Source organism: Stegodyphus dumicola, chromosome 10 (assembly GCF_044657685.1).
Source record: "Stegodyphus dumicola isolate Sdum_Otavi_A_Nest chromosome 10, ASM4465768v1".
In the NCBI taxonomy this organism is placed as follows: domain Eukaryota; kingdom Metazoa; phylum Arthropoda; class Arachnida; order Araneae; family Eresidae; genus Stegodyphus; species Stegodyphus dumicola.
In genome coordinates, this window is record NC_140777.1 from 125,294,918 (window position 1) to 125,313,145 (window position 18,228).

Sequence of the window (18,228 nt, forward strand, 5' to 3'; positions counted from 1 at the left end):
TTGAGCTTACTGAGCCGAGTAACAGAGTGAATATATATATATATATATACACACACACACATATATTTATAAGCTTTTGTTGCGGCCGATTGCAACCAAAATGGGAAGTGCACATCTACATGTTATAGCAGTCCTATACACAAAACTTCGACTGAGGCTATTTGTTTTTGAATTATGCGAAATACATACATACATACGTACAGCCGTAAACATCACGGAAAAACACCGCGGGCGAAAACGTCGCGGAGAAAACAACGCAAGGTGAAAACGTCATGCTACAAAACATCGTGGGAGAAAACATCGCAAAGAGAAAACATCGTAGTTCTAAAACTTTGTGGTACAAAATATCGTCGTCCAAAATAAAGGGGATCAAAAACTTCGCAGTTTAAAATTATCGTCGTCGAAAATATCGTGGTAAAACATCTCGGACGAAAACGTCGCTGAGAAAACAACGCAAGACGAAAACATCGTGCTAGAAAACATCATGGGAGAAAACATCGCAAAGAGAGCATCGCAGTTTAAAACATCGTGGTACAAAATATCGTCGTCGAAAATATCGTGGTAAAAAATAAAGTATCTAAAAATCATCGCATGACGATAACTTCGCAGGCATGCTTTTTTCAGGCTTTAATAATTGCAAATGGATATTCCCATAACGATTTGTGAGCGCAAGATGGAAAGAAGGATAATTTTTACTTTCATATTTTTTATTGACTACTAAATTTTTTCTGATAAAGTAAGAAGGTGTCGTGTGTATTTAATTATGGCAAAGCACACTAGGGCTATCTGCCTAAGGGAGAGGGATGTCTTCGTGGAGGACTTTCTAAGGGAAACTGGCTCGTATACACGTTACACATGGGGAAAACCACGAAAACACCATGCAGCCAGCCCGTTCGCGGAATTCGAAACCTCGGACCGAACTACCAGTGTTCAGCGACTTTACCACTCGGCCGCTGGTGGGCGATAAAGTAAGAAGGAAACTTAAGCATAGGAAATTAATGCAACTTATATCACTTAAAAGAATTTTAAATCGACATAATTGACTAACAAAGGTCAGTAATAAATAATTTTTTATAAAGTTTTTACTGGTAATTTTTCATGAAAAGTATAATCGAAAAAGGATTTTAAAAAAGAAGGTAAGTACCTGCATGACCTTATGTATAAAAAAATTACTAACTTAATTATGAGATTATTTTCTTCACTTTTGTTAATCTAATACTCTTATAATGAAAATTATTTCTTGTTTTGCTTCAGTTTATTCTTAAAGTGTTATTAAAATTTTCTTGCACAGCGTGCAGTCAGTTACTTGAATGTTGACTTGTTAATTATGACGAAAGTCGGCTACATAATAGTTCAGTAGGGTTTGGATTTATTAGATTATGCCAAAGCACACTACGGCTATCTGCTTAAGGGGGGTGGGATTCCATTGTGGAATACATTGTCAGGAACAGGTTCATATGCACATTATACTTCAGGAAAAACACGAAAATCTTCACGCAGTTTTTTGATTTGTTTTGTTTTTCTTTTTTGTTTTTTAGAATAATGTATACTTTCAGTGAACCTTCTTGGTGACTATCTCTCCCTAAGACGAAGAGTGCTTTTAAGATCAATAAACATAGGTTTTAATCATTAAGCAAGTTCACCAATCCACACAAGATTAAAAAAATACGGAATTTTGAGTGGTCGCTTTAAATTGGATTGCTTACATTTACTTTTAGATTTAGACATTTCTTATTAGCACTATAAAAGTATTACTTAAACTTTCATATACATTTTATTCGATAATTTCGTAGTTACTTATTGTAAACTTAAAGTGACCAACTTCTTAAGACAATTTTTAATGTTTTTTTGGTGTTTCTTAATTTTCAGAATATCTTAATTTATGCGCTCCAGAAATCTGTAGCGAAATTAAAATTAATATTTCTGAGTGAGATTCTATTTTGCGGCGATTCTTTGTCCTCGGAATTCTTTGCCTAGCAACTTTAAAGCGACTAATTTTTCTTGTAAATTTTTAATTAAAGATAAAATTTAATGAAATAAAAACTTAATCAAATTTCCCTTATATAATTAATTTTCAATGATAAAAACTGCACATATTTTACATTGACATTTATTTTCACTGACTGAAACGTTTCAAGTACAGATTTTTTGTATTTAAATGACGAATTGTTTGGAATAAGGAAATGTAATATTTTTATGTATCATTTTAAATGCTTTAGAAACATATGATTTTGAATATCGATCATAACTAAATTTTAAAATCCGGGTTCGCTTCGTTGCATGATTATTTTTTAATTAAATAACCAGAAAGAACATTTTTTCAGTAAAATGAAAGTATTTAGTGCTCCTACGCATTAAACTACTGGAAAAAGATATCTTGAAAGAAGGCATATTAATTTCTCTAATTTACTTTTTAAATCAAACAAAAATATTTTTTTGTTTTAATAATTTACAAATCTTATAGTTTTTTTCATCTGCAATTAACTGTAGTTTTAGTTTCACAGTTCATAATAATTAACAAAGATATATTGTGAATTGGAAATCAATAAGAGGTGTGCTATAAGGTAAATGTAGAATTCAGTTTATCCATGTACACCACTGTAAATAACAAATATACTAATTGCTTGTCTGACGTCTTTTGATGATTGAACTGAGGGAAAAAAAAAAAAAAAAAAAAACGCAGTACATTTAAAACATTATACCAATTTCATTTTCGTGTAAAGGACTTATATTTTTTCACTTCTTTTTATTTATATTATTCTCATTATTTATACATAAAGTTTCATGCCTTAAATACATTAAATCGTAAAAACAAATTTTATAATTTTTGCTTGTAAAGACCGGACACCAAATTTTTAACGTTATTTTGACAGAGTAAAACATGTTTCGAGAAAATGTGTATATTTCTCTCATTGGTCTGAAGAAGTATTTAATAATAAAGCAATAAAAAAAAGAAATAAATGCATATTGCACAGTTCTGAAAACACACTGCTTAAAATTTATATAGTTAAAAAATATATATTTAATTTTGGAAACTCTTGTTCCTCAGATTCTAAATATTTACCATTCTCAGCGACAAAGTTTGAATTTATGATGTTTTTATCATACGTATAATCGGGAAGTTTCGCCTCCTTAATCGAACTACATGAATATGTAATTTTATTGGAAAAAGATTAAAATGTTGTATTATTCATTATTCGTATTGCTGAAGTTTGGCTAAAAAAGAAAGAAAAAGAAAAAATTTCAATTAAATCTATATTTTTAACAAAATTAATTAATCTATATTTTTAATTTATTGATATAATTATATGTTAACTAAATAAATCTTTATATGTGAATAAATATGCAAAAGAGGCAAAGGGCTTTATCAAAAACAAACCAGGAAGGACGGTCTAAACATGTTTGGTAAACTCAACTAAACTTTTCTGGGTTCTCTTTTTAAACTGCATGGTAGCTGTAAAACATACAAATACTAATAACATAAGAAATGCTATTTCTTTCTGTACGTGGAGCATCATCAGTAATGACTGAAATTTTCAACTGTCTTTTATTAACCAAAAAAACTTAAGCGGCCAGAGGGGACAGATCCCCAGGAGTTAAGCTTGATCGAAACACCTGTCCTAATAGTTGACTCTCCCCAATACTATAATTAGCAATACTCAGAACTTCAAGCGTTATTTTCCCGAAAAATTCCTAATTGCTCTCATCTTGCATTGCTACAGTTTCCAGCCAAACCTGATTCTCACTTCTCTTTCGAAACAAATATATTCTATTATTAATGAAAGAAAAAATTTCATTTTATGAATAAAATAACTGAATATAAAATGCAAAGCTAAATCATTTATTAAAAAATGAACTTTTGTAAAAAAACCCGTAAATCAGTATTCTGAAAATTTTAAGTGCGGTGAAATATAGCATTTAATTCTCTCCCTTAACCGTTTCAGTCCCAATAGGTTATATAAGTCCCAGTAGATGTTTAAAGAAGCCTAGATGGAATTAAAAGCATCAATTTATTACATAGTTGATGTCCCACTGGTAGTAGGCATCATTTCTAACATCCCCACTACAAAATTGTCGCGCGCCTCTTCTTATAGAGGCTTAGTGACAGACTGTGAATTTCTGTTAATTTCATTTGTGATAATAACCAAGAATACATAAAAAAATTAAATCAGTTGAAACTAACAAATAAACTGGGACTGAAAGGGTTAAACAATTTAAGATGTTTTTTTAAATTTTCAGTATTTAGTTACTCAGATTTCAAGCAGAAAAACTTCTTCTCTAAATACCATTTGTTAAATACATTTAACTCCTCAAAAAAAAGTATGTTTCCTTTCATATAAATATTTTATATTTTGACAATTTGTACATCCTTGTTTTTGATATTCTGCACTATATCACACGTAAAATTATAAATTTTTGCTCATAAAAATTCATAGATTCATGAGTCTGTTTGAATTAATTGCGTTTAATGTCTTGAAGACGTATAGAGTTTTATAATAATTATTAATAGTGTTTTATAATATATTTTCAGTGGGAAATGTGCACTAACATATAGCACGCATTAAAATAATTGAGTCACGGGATCAGTAAGAAACCATGGTTATTACCAATATATATAAGGACAATGTACAATATAATAAAGACTACAAAAATGAATGAGGACAATATTTAAAATAAATAAGGACTATATACAACTTCTCACACTCCCACACCATCGCCACTATATAAAAATTAAGCATGTTGCAACAATAAAATGAACAAATGAACAAAAAAGAGAGAGTCTGAGCAAACCAGTACTAAAAAAAAAAAAAAAAAAAAAAGTGATTCGAGTATATACAAGTATTAATATATAGTATGAATCACAACCGACATACTAATTAAGCCTTGCATGTATATTAAAGAGAACGCATATCAAAGTATAAGAAATGGCTAACTCCATGAAATATAAAGATGAAAAAGATATTTTTATTTGATTTAAAACGTAAACTATAGAAAACATGCCTTCTTTAAAGATATCGTTTTCTAAAATGTGTTAGATGCGTAGAACACTAAATACTTTCATTTTATTTCAAAAATATTCTTTCTGATTATTTTGACTAAACAATTATCATGCACGAAGCGAACTCGGATTTTAAAATTTACTTATGGTTGATATTCAAAATCACATGCTTATAAAACATTTAAAATAATACATAAAAAAGTTACATTTTTTATTCCAAACAATTTGTCATTTAAGTACAAAAAAAATTGTACTTGAAACGTTTCAGTCATTGAAAATAAAAGTCAATGTAAAATATGTGCAGTTTTTATCCTTGAAAACAATTTAATGGAAATTTGATTAAGATTTTATTTCATAAAATTTTATCTTTAATTAAAAATTTATAAGAAATATTAGTCTCTTCAAAGTTGTTAGGTAAAGAATTCCGAGGACAAAGAATTGCCTCAAAATACAATCTCACTCAGAAATATTAATTTTAATTTCGCTACAGATTTCTGAAGGGCATAAATTAAGATATTCTGAAAAATTAAGAAACACAGAAGAAAAACATTAAAATTGTAGTTGATCACTGCAAGTTCAAGAAATACAAAATTTTCAAGTAAAATGTATATGAAAAATCAAATAACATACTTTTAAGTGCTTAAGGTGGTCTACGACAGCAGCATTACAATACTAAAAATTTTTTTACACGCAGAATCGCTAATTAAGAAACTATGTTGCGTGCAATTTGGCAGAAATATAAAGCAATAGGTCAGTTTTCGAATCACAATGTTAGAATCAGGTTTGAAATGAAATTTACTTAAATATTATATTTTAAAAAAATTAGTTTGAAATACGTAATTTTAATGTGTAGTTTGGAAAGCCATCAATAGATGGCGCTACGAGTTAAAATTTAACATTGTAATCTTATTTCTGCAAAAATTCACGAAGTAATTGATTTTGATATCAGTTATAAATCATATTTTTTTCTAAATAATATTTAGAAGCGTTTCATATATTCCTTTATACACAGTTTTCACTAAACATTGTCAGCTGTCAGCAGAATGACGTTTACGGCAACCCTATTGCATTGCTATTCCGCACTCGCTTTGTTTACATTTATTTGTACTGTGGTCAGTTTGCAAAAAATATGCGAAAATATCAAGGACGACCGAAAAAACATCCTGGTTTTAATAAAAGATCCAGAATTCAGCGTAAACGTCGAGCTCAAGAAAAAAATATGAAATTAAATTCCCGAGATGTGGAAGATTCCGAACAAGCGGATGTTTTCGAAAGGTGAGAAATAATTTATTCTTTATATCGACTACCCCGTGTTTATGATTTCGTAGTAAGTTAATTCCGAAGTAAAATATGCGTATTTTTTTTTATTGAAGGTCAGAAATTATTGATACAACTGCATCTGTGTCAAAGGAGAATCATTGCCCGGATGATTTTTTTACAAAGTAAGTTTTTTTTTTTTTTTTTTTTTGTATGTGTGTGTATGAGGGGATGCTAATAATTGTTCAATTCTGTTATAATAATTTATTCCTCCATTCACACTAAATTGTTGGGAAATATTGAAAGGGTAAATTCCAATTCACAAGGAATTGCTGAAATAATTGAATCTTTTCAAAAGTATGAGCATGTTCTTGCGATCTAAATTGAATTCACCATCATTACATGTATTATTGGAAATTTTATAGTCATATGTTTGCTACGAAATGCTTTGTCAGTTACCTATGGTATATTTTAACAGGTGTATGCACATTTATTCATGTGCTCGCTGTTCAACTTGCTTTTTTTTATTATGTCATTTACTTGGATGTTAAAACTTTCTTTTAGCGTTGGAACATTTTATGATCATTTAGTAAAATTTATATATAAATATATATTATTGCTTGTTTATTTATGGTTCTGTGTATTTGTCATGTATGCATGTTGTGAAGTGTAGTTTTTGAAAAATATGTCACAAATGTTAAATTCCACCAAAAGCTGAATTGAATTGATATTGGGATGCAGGTAATTAGAAAATATCTGCTGTGTATTTTGAGCGTAAACCAAACTAGTGCCAAGAATGGGACCAATATGCTCAGGCTTGCTTAGCCTTTTTGCCATTGTCCAAATTGAATTATCTCCAGTATAAAGGGAGTGAATGCTTTCTCTGTATAACATTAAAATATCCGTCTGATCAAAAATCTACCAATAAGAAACTTTTCATATGTTATGTGACAGACTTTCTGCAAACAGAAGTCCTCAGCTGTGTTCTTGTACATGTTTTTTAATTGTGGTTCAGATGTGTACTTCTCAAAGGAATTCTTCTCATAGGAAGATTATCTGAACATTTAAAAACTATATTCTGCTTTTAGGGGCCTAATATTTTATGCCCCTAAAATTAATATTGAAATTTCTAAAATGTTGAAAAATATGTCATCTGGATTCTGTACAAAAAATATAATCCCCTTTTTCATTTCTGCATTTGCAATTCCTGCATTTTCTTTATTCCTACATTTTTTAATTGGAAGGAATTTCATTCGCAGAGCCCTCTAATTTATTCTTACAAATCATGTAGTAATGTACCATTTTAGATAGATATAAATAACACATTTTGTAATTTTTCTAAACTGTGGTTATACAGCATGATATAATAGCTACACAGGGTATGGCGAAACAGTATACAGCAATATCTGTCGCACTGTCTGAGATGGGTGGTAGTCATACATAGCTTAATGCTTAAATTTGTTATGTGTTATTTATTTATTTATTCATGTTTTTTTTTTTTTTTTTTTAATTATGTTATAGCAGTTTATTTCTTTCATTCTTAGGTCCGGAAGTGAAAAATTTGACTTTTCTACGCCAGAAGTTACAGCTAATGTTCCTAAGACAAACCAGGCTTTCCTGAGGTAAGTTGGTTTATTTTTAAAATAGATATTAGCTGTGCATGATATTACAGTTACTTAATTATGGTTAACTAATTATGTATTAATTTAGAAGTCAAGCAACCAAAATCAGCGTTATATTTTCAAATAGTGAATATTTCAAAATATGATGCTGATTTTTGTTGCTTGACTCTCAAATTAATACTTGGTCGGTGTGTTATTGTATCTTAATTAAACTAATTATGGTTCTTTTCTTCTCAGTTCTGATCTGGACATTTCAGTTATTGACTCTGACGTAGAAGGTAGAAATACAAGCTCTCTTTTGGGGTAAATATGTATTTCTCTATGCCAAAATTAAAATGTCATCATTTATGTTTTTCTTTTATGGTGTTACATTATGTTGTTTACATACTGATAGCTATTAAAACTGTTAAATATAATATTGTAGCTATCAAAAAGAGGGGGATGAATTTGATTTGTACCAAATTTGGACATTTTGCATGAAAGAACTTGAAAATAAAAGATTTTTTTAAAAATATATTCATTGAAATCAGTGAAATTTTCAGTCGGGACACTGAAGCAAATGAAAATATTTTGGGGTTTGATTCTTTTGATGGGAGCCTCATCAATAAGCCTACTATCTTTTTTAAATATTGCTTCTTTTTCATTGTTTTCATGATGTTTTATGTTCCCTTCATGAAAGAGATTTTAATAATTTAAATTTTGTTAATAAAATATAACAAAATGAAATCTGTGATTATGTGGCTGTTATTTTTTCCATATATATTTATTTGAGGAAAACCACAAATTTTATTATTTTACAGAATTTTTAAGAAAAATATAAGGATAAAATTTTTTAAATAATTCTGATTACTACCTTTGCTTTCCTCTCATAATGTGCCTCAAATTAGAGCAATTAGACAACAAATTTAAGTCGTGATCTTTTTTTTCCAAGTTTTTTTTTTAGGCTTAGGAGTATAAATTGCTTATCCCCACAAGACAGTGCATCTTCTTGGTATGCCATCCTAAGGCTCCGTTCACATGATGGTATAAATGTCATAGACACATAATCATAAGGCACAAAATGTGGGAGTTCCATTCACACCTGCGAGAGAGGGTCTAAGCCATAGCCAATTAGAGAAGCTAAATTTGTGCATGCATGTATGTGTCTACAGCTTTCTCTCTCAATAGGTTTTATGTATATGCTCTGATTGGCCGACTCTTATATCAAGTCGGCACAAAGTTGAAAACTTCAAGCTTAATGCCCAAACTAGTTTTTGTGACATAGCAAGGTCTGACTACAAAGCGTTGTTAGTTGGGAATTATGACATTTATACAACGGCTTGAATAGAGCCTTAGAAAGCCATTTGGTAACTGAGTTATCCACCATGAAAGAGTTATTCTTGCCCCTCTGAATTCAGTGTTTACTGGAACACGAACATTTTATACTCAGGTGTAGAGGCCCTTCATGTGAAACCTCCGGCACACAAAGTAGTGACTAATATTGCACAAGCAAATGACACTGCGAGCATGGAAGCAGCAGTTGTGAAGATGACTCATCTTCTTGTAGTAATATACTGGTAATCCAGTGTATTATTATTGTTAATTTATTTGCTATCTGTTGCCTAAATTTCCTAAACCTAATTGCGAATGGGCTGCCTGCATGGGCGTTTTCATGGTTTTCCCCGTGTATATGAGCCATTTCCCTTAGAAAGTCCTCCATGAAAGCATTCCTCCTCTTAGGAAGATCAAGAGCTTTGCTGTCATCAAATAAGCCAAATTTAAACCTAATTTGTAATATTTATATATATTAATTATATATATGTATATATATTGTATATATATATATTTTAGCTTGGAGTCTGAGCCTCTTCAGGAGAACCTTAATGATGAATTTCTGTGTCCTGATTCACCTTTAATTATCGAAAGGGAAGATCGACGAAAGGCAAATCCATTACCATCAGGCAGAACAATTTGCAATATGTCTTTTGTAATAGTGCAGGCTAGGACATTAGAGCAACATTCCCTAAATTGTAAATTTGGAGGATCATTTATTTTTAACAAAGTGATTCAACGTGGTCTTGTCACTACATATAACTATGTATGTGATAAAATTTTATGTGGGGAAATGGCAACAATTTGTTCTGATATGGAGAAAAGCAGCCTAAATCAGCTTGCAGTATTAGGTGCGTTATCTACTGGCAGTGGATTTTTACAAGAGGAGGAAAAGTTTAGCATCATGGAAATTCCGTATATGAGCAACTCAACCTTTGCTTCTTGTGAGCGAACTACTGGCAAAATAATACAGGGATGTGCACAGGAAACTATGTGTGCTGCTATAGAAGAGGAAAAAAGGCAGGCAGAACTTCGCAATGATAAAGATAATGATGGTTATCACTGTATAACTGTCATTGTTGATGGAGGTTGGTGTAAAAGAAGCTATGGGCATGGTTACAATGCTTCAAGTGGCATATCTGTTATTATAGGCATGGTCACCCAGAAAATTTTGTTTGTTGGAATTCGCAACAAAGTGTGCCTTATATGCAGTGCTATTGAAGATGGCAAGATGCCAAATAAAGTGCACCTTTGTTGGCGAAATTGGAATGGGCCTTCTACAGGTATGGAAAGCAGTGCCATTGTGGAAGGTCTGAATTATCTCCAGTGTGTTCACAAAATACGTTGTACTCGACTTGTTGGAGATGGAGATGCTAACACAATGGCCAAAGTGAAAGAAAGCGTTTCATATGGAGGACGGGTGATCAAAGTAGAATGTGCTAACCATGCTGTTCGAAGATATCGCAGAGCTCTTGAGAAACTTCAGCAAAATACTGCGCGCTTCCCAGGGGCTAAAGGAATTGCTGCCCGTAAATTGCTGAAAATTAAAATGCCACTGTTAGTCAGAGGTGCTAGAGTAGCTATAAAAGCTCATGCTTTACCTAGCCATTATCAGCACACACAAGAAGCTATTGATGCATTAGTATCTGACTTGAGAAATGGGCCACATCATATATTTGGCAAGCATGATGCTTGTAGTGCTTTTTGTGCAAAGAAAGGTGCAGAGTTGGACAGCACATACAATGAAATTTTTTCCTCGGGTATGTTGCAAGCTATTGAAGCAGAAGTGGGAAGAGTACTGATATCGTGTAGCAGTACTCTTATTTGGAATGCCGCAAATAATCCTGCTGAAAGCTTCATGAGTCAACTGTGTAAAACATCTGGTGGAAAAAGAGTTGATTTTTCCAAAGCTGGTGGCATGAACAGGCGTGCGAGTATTGCTGTCATGGCCTATCAAAATCCAGCACAGCAGTGGCAAAAAAATGCACAAAAAGCTGTAACAGGAAGTAGCCCCAGGACTCCAACTTTGAAATTCTTAGCTTCCAGAAATAAGCGCCATGTAAAACGTCTTGAGAGACGTAGACTTTTTGACACTGAGAAGAAAAAGAGAAATATGAGGAAAGCAGGACATATTCAGCAAGGTGGGGATATTTCTTATGGTGATTTTCCTGAGAAACCAGACCTATCAGATGAAGCATATGAATTGGCAGCTAAAAATTTTTTTATATCAATTGAAGTTCCAAAAAAAGATTCTCTTGAGGCCGTAACACGTGGACAGTCATCATCTGAAAGATCAAGAAGAATATCATCATCCTTTTTCAAAGATGTTGCTGATAGGCGTCCAACAACACTCAGTGCTGCTTTAGTGAAACGTATCATATATAATGATAACGTTTCAACTAAAGCATTAAAGTATGGCTTGGCTAACGAAGCAGTAGCCTTAAATCAATACAAGGAAAAGCACATGGGAAAAAACATCAGACGTTGTGGCCTTTTTATTGATCCTAAATATCCCTTTCTTTGTACTTCGCCAGATGGATTGATAGACGAAGATGGATTACTTGAAATAAAATGTCCTTATACAGCCAGATTCTCAGCAGACTTGTCAGACTTTTTCAGCAAGCCTAATTCTGTTGGTCTTCGGATGGATGCTGATAATAATCTTTATTTACCGAAAAGCCACAAATATTATTTTCAAATTCAAGGGCAGTTAGCCATAACAGAGAGGAATTGGTGTGATTTATATATATGGTGCAGAGAAGATGCAATCACATTAAGAATACCCGAAGACAAAACTTTCTGGATCAGTTTAGTTCCAAAACTCGAAAAATTTTACGTGAATTGTATTCTTCCTGAGCTTGTTGATCCAAGAGCACCAAGAAAAATGTCTCTTAGAGAACCGAAGTATATTGTTGATGCTAGAGCACAGAATGAGAAACAAAAACAGGCCACTGCTTCTGTAAAACAAACACAAGAAAAAAGAGAAATTGAAATTTCAGAAGCAGATAAAATTATTTCATCTCCTAGAAAGAATGCAGGAGAGAAAAGAATCAGGAAACCAAAAATTATTTTTGATTTGTAATCAGTAACAAGCCAAGCCAGCACACCGTAACATTTTCTACGTCTGAATAAAAACTATGCCTGCAACAAAGCATTATGATTAAATCCATACCTAATTAGAATATTACCCCATTTCTCTAAAAAAAATATGTTCAAAAAGTCTCTGCTTTCAGTAATAGATACGTCTGATCAATTCTGCCATAATTCTGTAATCAATACTTGAAGCTAGAATCTCCTGTGCTGCACTGCCATTGCATCTCTTTTCTGAATGTTTCATCATCCACTTCTCATTCTAAATATTCCTGTGTGCTTTCATTTATAGCTGCTAACTTGTTGTGAACATTTTCTGCACCACATGTTATATTTTGCAGTGTAAATAATGCGTGCAATCATATATTTTGGTTTTAATCATCAGTAACTTTGGTAAAACTACATTTATGCAAAGAAGACTTCCATAAAGTCACAGTTTCTGTGAAAAAGAAAATAAGTTTGATGACCTCTGTCATAATTCAATAAATAATTTTTTAAAATAGCATCACCTGTGCTGCACTAACATTGGAAAAAATTAAAGTCATCTCTTTTTTGAATGTTTCCTCATGCACTTCTGTTTCTAAGTATTCTTGTGTGCTTTGATCCATAGCTGATAACTTGTTGAGAATATTTTCTGCACAACATGTTACACCTCTGAACTTAAATACTTGCGGTAAAGAAGTATTTTGGTTTGAATCATGTGTAACTCCAATATAAGTCCATTTCTCCAAGGAAAACCTCCACAAAGTCACTGCTCCTGATTCAGCTGGAAGGACATCCATACAATGATATTTGAGAAGAAGACATACAAAATTGAGTATTGTGGAAAGATGATTGCTTATATCTTGAACGTGGATGATCCACTTGTCTACAAAACTCATAACCATTCTAAAAAATAAGGACATCAAATTTCAGTGCATCCTGCTCTCACAAGAGAGAAAGGTGATCATTAGAAGCCTTCCCAGCTCCACATGTTAATGCTGCCTCATGTTGCATAATATAATAATACACACACTGGCCAATCAATAAGAAACCTTTCAGATTTTCATCTGAATGCATGCTAGGGATGAAATATCCAAATTTTTTCTATGATGTGGATTATACTTGGTTAAAATGCCAGTATAAGTAAGGTGTAAGAGTGCTTTTCATGATGAATGAAGTAAAATGGGGAAAAAAGGCGGCAGATCATTCACCATTTGAAAAAGGGGCTTATTGTTGGTGCACATTTAGTGGGGGCATCGATTTCGAATCCTTCTCTAAAAAATGTAACTGCAGTTCGAGCATAGTTTTCAAAGACAGTGATCGGCGGTATCTCCGATGAATTGTACGGCAGAACACGGATTCAACTATCACAAATCGTCAACCAAGGCTCTTCCCAACAAATTTCAGCTAGAACTATGTGCAGCGAATTGCAGAGGGATAGGAATGCATAGTTTTGGTGCCTGTAAGAAAATCACTCAGTTCTGCCGACATGCAAGACTTCATTTTCAGTGGTGTCGAGAAAAGACACTGGACATCTGAGGATTGGAAATGGGTAATGTGGTGGGATATTACATTATGTATTACATATTAAACATAAGTTATGGGTTACCTCATAACTACAGAAGGTTCCTGTTCGCTGCCAGAAAAGGTTGAAGTAATCTGCAATGTAAATTACCAACAATACATGAGCTTTGTTCATTTATGGGCATGATAAAATTTTATCGATGCTTTTTGAAAAATGCTGCAGAAACTCAAGGAGTCATACACGAAATGTTAAAGGGTGATAAAAAAAGATCATTGTAAAGTTCCATGCACAGATGAAGGTGTTTAGTGTATTTAATTATGGCAAAGCACACTAGGGCTATCTGCCTAAGAGAAGGGATGCCTTCGTGGAGGACTTTCTAAGGGAAACTGGCTCATATACACGTTACACATGGGAAAAACCACGAAAACGCCCATGCAGCCAGTACGTTCGCGGGATTCAAACCTCGGACCGAACTACCAGTGTTCAGCGATTTTACCGCTCTGCCGCTGGTAGGCCTGCACAGATGAAGGAATTCACCAGTTTGAGAAGTGCAAATCTGATTTAGTCAATGGTGCCCTTTTGTGTTTCCCAATGGATTACCCTTTGTGTGCAGATACATCAGACTTTCCTATAGGATCAGTATTGCAGCAATTGGAAGAACAAGAACAAGACTGAAAACCTATTGTGTTCTACTCTAAAACATTAAATAATGCACAGAAGGTTTATAGTACCTATGACAGAGAATTCTTAGGAATATATCTTTCTGTCAAGCATTTTAAACATGTATCGGAAGGATGCAAATTCATCATACTTACTGATCACAAGCCACTGTCATATGCATAGAAGCAAAAGAATGGGAAGGCATAACCCAGACAACAACACCAACTTCAGTATATATCGGAATTTTCAACTGATATTCAGCATATTGATGCCAAAGAAAATTTAGTTGCAGTTGAAGTAGTCTCAGTTACTGGCTATGAAGCAGTAGCAGATGCTCAAGAATATAATGAAGAATTGCAACATTTAATGACAGGTAGTGCTTCACTGAAATTTAAATCATCTACATTAGCATTTTGGAAAACATTAAGATGTGACAGCTCAACAACCAGTATCAGGCCTTTTATTTCAAAGCAATTTAGACAACAAATGTTTCATCAAATTCATAATTTTGCTCCTCTGGTATCAGGACAACTGTCAACGAGATGACTGAAAAATTTATCTTTCCAAATATAAAGAAAGAAATTCACGAATAGACTTAAAGTCCTGTTAATTGTCAAAGGAGCAAAGTCAACAGGCATACAAAATCTAAAATAGCCGAGTTCCAAGCACCTCATGCTAGATTAAGTATTGTGCAAGTTGACCTGATTGGGCCATTACCACCATCTGCTGGTAGGACGTATTATCTGACATTTATTGACCATTTTTCCTGTTAGGGAGAAGTAGTTTCTTTACCAGATATCACAAGAGAAATGGTTGTCAAAGCATTTTACAATCATTGGATTAGCAGATTTGTTGTGCCTAGTTCCATAATCTCAGATCAAGGAAGACAGTTTGAGTCGCAGCCTTTCAAGAGCCTTGCAAAAGTATGTGGTGCTAAAGTTTTACGTTCCACTCCATACCACCCACATTGCAGTGGGAAAATTGAGCAGTTTCTCAGAACTTAAAAAAATGCAATAAAGGCTCACAGCAACATCAGATGGACAGAAATCCTTCTAGGATTCAGAGTTGCAATATGTCCTGATACTAATCACTCTGTAGCTCAAATGGTATATTTTATGCAAATAAGGTTACCATGTGAGTTTTTCGACTACCTACCACTAAAACTAAACCTGAACCATTTGTAACAAATTTACTGTCTTTTATGGATCAGCACCAGTTTATCAACTGCTAACAAACATAAAATATTTATGCATAAAGACTTGAGATCATGTTCTCATGTGTTTGTGAGAACTGATCGTGTGAAAAAGGCACTTGAACTTGCTTATTGAGGGACCATTTTTTTGTGGTGAAAAAATATGATAAATATTTCCGAGTCTTAATTAAGGACAGACAAGTTAACATTTCATTGACAGACTGAAACCAGCTTATTTGTTACTTTCGAACAAATTACTAGAAACAGTGACTAAAAATAAAAAACCATTTCACATTTCATGTACCCAAAATTCTGATATTGTACCTAACGTCAAATCTATTATTCTAGATGGTATGAAAATCAGAAAATGTGTTGGATTTAAGGACTAATGTTTTGTATATTTTGCTATACTTCATCATCTTCTAAATATTAGTAAATATATATCTGCATTAGTGATAATCAGCTGTGAGCACATAGTGCACCATCTGCAACTCATTTGGGTATAAACTATGCTAGTGATTATAATGTCCTTGCTTTTTCCCATATGCCATATGTTGCATGAAATTTTGTTATATGAATCTAGCTTCCTGTGAGGAATTTCTGTGATCTTTCTAGTATGTATGGTCAAGAATTAGGCTTGTGATATACTGTCATGATTTTGCCCACATGTTCCCTGAATATACTACCATTTCCTTAGGAAGACTTCCAAGAAGAATACTGTTGTGAGTTCTAAGCCTAACTATGGTTTGGAACTGTTTATAATGAATTATTGGGATTCTGCACATGTAATGTGGATGCAATTCTATTTCCATTTAGAAGATTTTCTGCAAAGGCAATGCTTTAGCTGTGAGATAATTCTGTTTTGGAAATAAAACTGATATTTATTTAGATTTGTGGTATTTATAAGGCAGTTTATCAATAGCAGGTAGCATCTTGCCTCTTTGCTTTGATCAGGGCCTGTGCAACCAGTGGTAGTCAAAATTTTATAATTTAGCAGAGGGCACTGAGCAGCAAAATTTAGAGGCAAAAAAATGTTCAGAACTTACGAAGACATCAGCCAGCAGAATTTAGGATATGCAGAGATTGCACTGAGTGGCAATAGTGCCATATGTTACATTTGCTATCTGCATTATTAATTTGTGAAACAATTTCAGCTGCTTGAAAATGCATTTTTCTGTTAGAAATTTGTATTTCTTGCAATTTCTTTTTTTTTGGGGGGGGGGTCGAGAATATGGTGTTAAAAATATTTTATCATTTTCTTTTTTTTTTCTTTTCAGGTGAAAATTTTGTGCATGATTTGGCTTTCATTGAGACGTCTCTGGGTCAGGAGTTACTAAGGAAGAGAAACTTACATGCAGGTTGAAGCATGCAGTGTCAAATGTATAAGGAATATAAAAGATGCTGTATATTAGTATAAGTTTGAATAACCATAATAAAAAAATTTCTTGAAAATTGTGTTTTTTCTGCGAGTTATTAAAATTGGAAATAATTAATTACAATATTTATGAAAATTTTCGAAAATAAAAATACAAGTAGTATTTAAAAAGTACTGCAAAACTCATTTTTAAGTAGAAAATTATTCTCAGATGAAATTCTTTATGCAAAAGGACTTTTTTAGTATTTGAAAGGTTCATTTGAACCCAACAACTGAAACTAACGTATCCCCAGTTTATTGATACCAACCATTTTGTTGGTATCAATGAACCCACTACTTTCTAAAAGCATTTCTGTCAATTACTAAGGGCTAATGAACAAGTGTTGAATTCTCAAGATGAATGTTGCCGAAACAGAAAAAAGTGTACTTCAGAACATTCTGCAGTAGCTCAAACAAAGTCACGGACCTCATCTATACTGTAGTCAGAGAGAAATTATTCCCCTTCCTTTTCTTTCAAAAGCTGAGTTTCCAAACGCACAACGGGAGGCCGTTGCTAAAAGCTGTGGAACCAGTTTTATAGCTATTTTTAGCAACTTGTGAGCTGTTTTTCAGATAACACAGTAAATCTCGGGGAGGGGGAATTTGAAATCATGATCACTGCCGGTACGGCAGAATTTACGTACAGCAAAATTGTAAAATTCAGCGAAGCATCAAGCAATAAAATTTTAGAATTTTGTGGGAAGGGCACTTGACAACAGAATTTATTGCGTACAAAGTCAGCAAAATGCATAGCGCCGTACCTGATTCATGATACAGCAGTATTCATTACCAATAGCAAACTTGTTTGAGGATAAGTTCGAAAAAATGTTTTCTAGTTGTTACCTAAAATCGGTAAACAATAATCTTTGAAAGATTATTCGATTATATCGTTACTAATATGGTAAAAATTTGAAAAGCAATCAGAAGCCGTATCTCTAGGGTCTTCAAGTTACGATTTGTTTTTATTTGTTCGAATATGATATTTATATCTCTCTCCCTACAAGTATGTATCTTCGTACGTATAAAGTATCAAAAATAATAAAAGTAATTAATAAATTTTCTCTAGTTGCCCTGAAAACTACATCTGAATATAAAGATAAGAAAGACATCAGTAAATTGCTGTTGTTATTTGCTGATCATAATGGTAATCAACCGAACATGATGTCTTCAAAACTT

At 32.8% G+C, this 18,228-nt stretch overlaps 1 long non-coding RNA gene across 1 annotated transcript; it reads left to right on the plus strand.

Annotated features, from left to right (window-relative positions):
* The first annotated feature begins 3,343 nt into the window (after positions 1–3,343).
* On the plus strand, positions 3,344–17,090 carry LOC146995091 (uncharacterized). The gene is made up of 5 exons (XR_015043679.1): positions 3,344–3,405; positions 6,373–6,441; positions 7,801–7,878; positions 8,116–8,181; positions 16,916–17,090. It is a non-coding gene; the product is annotated as an uncharacterized LOC146995091 (long non-coding RNA).
* Positions 17,091–18,228: the final 1,138 nt, after the last annotated feature.